This window comes from Belonocnema kinseyi, chromosome 3 (genome assembly GCF_010883055.1).
Source record: "Belonocnema kinseyi isolate 2016_QV_RU_SX_M_011 chromosome 3, B_treatae_v1, whole genome shotgun sequence".
Classification (NCBI taxonomy): Eukaryota; Metazoa; Arthropoda; class Insecta; order Hymenoptera; family Cynipidae; genus Belonocnema; species Belonocnema kinseyi.
This window is the reverse complement of record NC_046659.1, coordinates 89,683,409-89,689,339: the sequence shown is the minus strand read 5'-3', so window position 1 is coordinate 89,689,339 and position 5,931 is coordinate 89,683,409. Positions and strand designations below refer to the sequence as shown.

At 27.6% G+C, this 5,931-nt stretch overlaps 1 protein-coding gene across 1 annotated transcript in view; it reads left to right on the top strand.

Moving 5' to 3' along the window:
• Positions 1–236: 236 nt before the first annotated feature.
• LOC117169928 overlaps positions 237–5,931 on the top strand; it is a 77,223-nt gene continuing 71,528 nt past the window's right edge. Inside the window, exon 1 of the mRNA XM_033356437.1 lies at positions 237–437. The gene's annotated coding sequence lies outside the window, so the exon portion shown is untranslated. The remainder of the gene's footprint in view (positions 438–5,931) is intronic.

The window sequence follows — 5,931 nt, the reverse complement described above, 5'->3', positions numbered from 1 at the left end:
TAAATTATATTAATAATTAAAAAAAAACGATTTTCACAAACTGATGTATCATTTTTTTACGATTGCAGTAATATAAAAAACTCATTTTGAATTTTTTCAGATACAGCTTTTTTAAATCTCACGGCAGAGGAGGTCTCAGTATGTAGGAGGGTTGTGATTTTAGATTCTAGTTACTCCCGTCCAAATAGTGAAAGTGTTTCTAAGTGAACTCACGTGCTTCAAACTCCCTGAGTATATCACACTGGACAGTCTTGCAGAAAGTCTCAGTATCATCCAACTTTGCCATCCTAAAACATTCTTACTTCCTTCAAGTGCATATATATATATAATCATGTTTTTAGTATGATAAAAGTGTGGTGATCAAACTGATAGTTTAGTGCTTCGAATAGAAGATAATAACACACACCCCAACATACATTTTAGTTATGAAAGATACTGTAAGTGTTGATTTTAACAGGACAATACTTTTTTTATCGTATGTTATCAGAGAAAATAGGGGATAAAAAATTAATTTATTTGTACAAAAATTAATTTTTGTTAAGAATTTTCAAGATTATTAGCTTTAGGATAAACCAATAGTCAAGGGAAATAAATACTCTTATTCTATGAATGGCTTCCAGAAATTTTAGTCAAAATTTAGGAAATCAGGAAAAAAACTACTATCCATTTATCAATGAAAGATTTAAGGATCGCTGCCCAAAATTTGTGAAATTTAGACTATGCATTTTTGTGATGGGAGCTTAAAACGCCAATTCAAGTTTTTTTCAATACTTCATACCAAATATTGAACGAAAATATGTGTGAATTTGTGGTTTAGGATAATCTTACCGAGTAGAAATTTAGGCTGTATTTGAATATTTTCATTTCTGAACAAAATTACTAGAAATTTCGTGGTGCATTATTGGTCTGACAGAAAATAAGAATATTTTGCAATAAAAAAATCTTGGAAGGACTTGCACAAAATTTGAAACTTTCGAATTAAAAAGAAATTTTTTTATAAAAAATTTGAATGACTTAAATGCAAAACTGTTGAATCTAAAACAGTACAAAGGTTATTGAAAAATAACGTGACTGAACCTTTTTTTTGCGGAATTTTCTCATTGGATGACGTTCGGACATTTTTCATATGAAATATAAAAAAATCTTGGTAGTGCATTTTTCAATGTTTTGGTATGAATAGCGGGACCCGTTAAAAAGACTATTTGAGCTTCTATCAGAAAAAGTGATTGAAAAATTATTTTACTTTAAAAAAATAAGAGCTTAAAACTTTGAAAAAAGTTTCATGTTTTATTTATTTTTTATTATGAACAATACTTTTATGGTATCATAAAGCTATTTTCAGTAAACATCATATTACTTTAAGAACCTCGTATTATATTTTATAAATGTTATTTTCTCTACTATTATTAAATATTTTAAACCAGATTTTTAGACTCTTCTTTTTATAAGTTTCATCTAAAATTTTCATTTTTAGACATCCAGATACGTTCTAACAGAAGATTCCGTTTCCCCAGTCTATAATCGGAAATCAATCGTACTGACCTATTTTGAACGACCATTTAATTATTGTTTTAAAGTAGAAAAAATGAGAATTTAAAAATCAAATTCTACTACTGGATTTATTCTCGTGATTAGTAGTATAGTACTAAGCCAATTAAATAAAAAATTGGTGAAACATAGGTCTATACAAGGGTTACTCTCGATGGTAAAGTAGCGATGAAGTCTTTTAGAATGGGCAAATAAATTGGTAGACGACTCCACTTCAGTGTGTGTGGGTCTGTGATTATTTTTCTTTCACTAATGTGGGCCTAGAATCACTATATGAATTTAATGATAACCAGTGATAACCCTAGGCTGCATCTGAATTAATTATAAGTACTTGAATTTGCCTGTACGTTTGGCCAGGGGTAAGGAAAACTTCGCAAAACCGCCTCCCGCCCATCATTAGGCGCATCGAATAAACAACCTGGTCGTGCGTCGCAGATGATCAACCATCCGAGTTCTATCCGCGTTTGAAATGTAGATAAATGAACTAAATATGATGTTTAAAGACGTTCCTTTCTTTCATACAAATTTTTATTTGAAGTCTTATTCTTATTACACGAAAATAATTATTTTGTTGTTGTGTTGTTTTTATTTATTTACAATTCAACCTTCTTGAATCAAGTATCTCTAGGAAAAGAGAAAGAAATCCGAGATAATAATAGAGAAATTAGAGGAGATCGTCTTCCTAGACAGTTATACCGGGAATTAAGTAAATGTTTAGCATTGCATGTAATACAAACCAGATGCATTAGTGTAATTATCTATTATCGTGTCTCAGCCGTTAGAAGAAAGGTCTGCGCTTAACCTGTTTAATGTTTATCAAGTCTCTCTAAATTGAATTTGACAGACTAGTATTTCCGTATTACTCTTAAAGCTTTTTAATGTTCCTTAACTTTGTTTAAATAGAATAGCAAATAAAAATTATTTTTTGATTATTGATTATTGAATATTTCCATAACTTTTCGGTAGAAAAACTCGAACTGTTCCAAAATAATTACTGAACTGATAATAAATATAAAGTATGAAAATTTGGAAAAAAATTTTAACTGCGAATTAGGTTGAATTTTAAGTAAAATAATAAAAAATCTTATAATAATCTGTGAAATAAATTTCCTTTCATTTAACACAAATATATTTTTATGTATTTCAAAGACAACCACTGAAAATATTAATTATAATATAATAATGAAATAAATACATTTTTGATGAAAAAAGTTAAAAATGGTAAATTTAGACTTAAAAACTTTCAAAAAATCACAACTCTTAAAGCTGAAGATTTTTTTCACTTGAAGTTATCAAAACTGAACTGTGAATTAAAGAACTCAAAGTGGAATTTTTTCGAATTTTAAACTATCGAAATTGAAGCTTAGTACATTTTTAATTCCAAGTTTTTTTCTGCAAAAGGTCAATAATTTAATGCTGTTAAACAACAACATTTAAAACTTTTATAAACTGAACAGCCAAAGATTTCTGGTTAAAAAATATATGTCCACGTTATCAGATTCAATGCTCTAAATTTTTTTTACTGAAAACTTTTTAAATAGGAAGGTATATTTCTTTATTCTGTTTTAATATTTGAATTATAATTGTTAATTTTGAATGAACAGTCAAACTTTAATAAATGTAAAAAACTCATTTTTAAAATTTAAAATTTTGTGATTGATTGAATTATTCAACTTGAAAGCGTCTTTATCAAAAATTTAAAATTACAAGCGCTTTTAATTTATGATTGTTTTTAACTTCAATATTGTATACCATTTTTTTAAAATATAATAACACATTGAGAACTATTTATTTTTGAATTTTAAGATTTTGAAGTTGGGAAATTTTGAATGATGTAAAATTAAAATATTGTGAACATTTTCAATTTAAAATTATTTATTTTGAAATTAAAACATTGTGAACATTTTCAATTTAAAATGATTTATTTTGAAAAATTTGATTTTTGATACAAATCAACTTTGAACGCTTTAAACATAAAACTAAATATTACAAATTGAAATTTAAAAACAGATTCATAAACAAGTTTCAAGTCCTAGTATTGACAATTGTAAACTATACGACTTGAGTTTTTGATAAATATTAGTATTGAAATTACCTAAGCTTATGGTCCCAAAAGTTAAAATTGCTTGAATTTGAAAACAGATTTATCTTGATTAACTTCAAATGCTATTATGCAGCCAATATGAATGTTTTTTTCTAATTCTACAATTGCACAATTATAAAATTATTTAAATTTCAAGCTATTATATTTGAGATGCTTTCAATTAGGCATTTTTCGACTTTTAAGTTTGAAAAAAAAACTTTGAAATCCCATGACATTCTTCATGATCTCATAAACCGATTTGAAATCCATTGAAATATTTTGAAATTCCTAGAAACTTCTTGAGATCTGTGGAAATCTCTTGAAATAAAACAATGTCAAACTGTCAAAATCCAAAGATATCTTCTGATTTATAATTCTGAATGCCGTTGTAATTTTTTATATAATAGTCAACATAGTTTTCAACTTTTCGCAGTGATTTTATCCAATTTTTTGTTAAAAATACTTGAGGGTTTTCCGTGTATAAATATGACTTGTTACACACCTATTCCTACAAGCAATTATTCCATAAGATTAATTTTTGTTTGTAGTGGTACAATTTTTGTTAATTATAAAATGTATTATAATTGAAGAACTAGTTTATGGGTCAAGATTATAGAGGTGTGCGACTGCAGTAATCTGTAATGAGCAAAGAGATAAGTAAAATTTCTTTCAGTTTTTTTGCAAATTATTTCAGTCAATGATTAAAAGTTTTGCAAGTAGGTCACTGAATAATAATTGTGCTGACTCAACTTAAGCTGTATATCGTGCAATATGATTGTCCAGTCATGTTGCGCTTTTTTGTTTAATTTCAATTTTCCATAAGGAAAAAAGATCGCAAAAATGAATTCTGTGACTATATTGATAGAAACGAATAAGAAACTTCAAGTATTTTTCGTTGAAAGTTAATACTTTTTGATTAAAACTCCTATTGTTATACTTTTATTTCAGAATTTAAATAGTGATTTAAATAGTGTTAAAAATAAATAGCTTTCAGTTAAAAATATAACACTTGGTTGAAAATTGAACTAATTTTTTGAAAATTCATTTCATTGCTTGAAGATTTAAGTAATTTGTTGAAAATGCTTTTTTTCTGGTTGAACATTAATTTTTTAAACTGATAATTTAAGCATAAAAATTTCGTTAATAGTTTATGAATTTGTTTGTAACATTATTTTTATTGGTAGTATATTAACCTTGCTGATTGGAAATTTAAATACTTGGTTTTAAACCCAACTATTTTCTTCCAAATTTTTTTTATTAGTTGAACATCCATCTCTGGTAGAAAATTAAATTTTTTGTTAAAAATGTATTGTTTATTTGAAAATTCATATTTTTGGGTTCACAATTCAACTGTTTTCTAGAGAATTCGCCTTTTTGGTTTGAAAATACAACAATTTTGTTGAAATTTTTTTCTTTCCTTGAATAATTATCTATAACATTTTTCGCTTAGAATTCATCTGTTTGGTTAAATTCGACTGTTTTTAATTTGCAATTAAAATATTTTCTCAGTTCAAATATCAACTATTACATTTTTCGTTGAGAATGAATCGTTTTTGATTGAATATTCAATTATTTAATTAATAGTTGAATTTCTTTGTTAAGCACCCAGGCGGAAATATTATGTATAGTTTATGGTGGCACGCCAGTTGGCCCGCGGACAATTGATCCGCGACAATTAATCCGCGACAATTGGTCCGCGCGACAATTGATCTGTTGACAATTGATCCGTCGACAATTGATCCGTGAGCATTCCATATCTTTATATCTGAGTTAAATGAAGTACGTCGGTTTATTGTTATTGTTTGTTGGTTTTTTTTCAATTGCTGTGTTATTAACGTTCTTGAGATGCCACTAAGGTTTATAAAATCACAACGGGGTGGTTTAATGTTGTTACACGAAGGCCATTTGTATGCAAAGAAAAGTGTCAACAACACAAATGTAACATGGCGTTGCGTTGAATATAAGAAACGATCATGTTCCGTAATAATTCACACAACAACCGATAAACGTATTGGTAATGAGTGTTTTGATTGTACTTTTTTTTTAAGCATGATACATGTCTAAGTTTCATCTGCTCGTTATCATTTATATATTTTATGGAAAAGGATTCTCTTTAAATGAACTTATGCGGATTGTGGCATGTTTTTAATTTAAAAAGTTTGGAGCATTTCCTCATAACAATCATTGTTACCAATGTCGAAGTACGAGGGTAGTTCAATAAGTCCTTAGAATGACCAACATATGGCGCGCGAATCGCTCCAAATCATCTGTTTTCAGTCAGCACCACTCCCGACTAGATA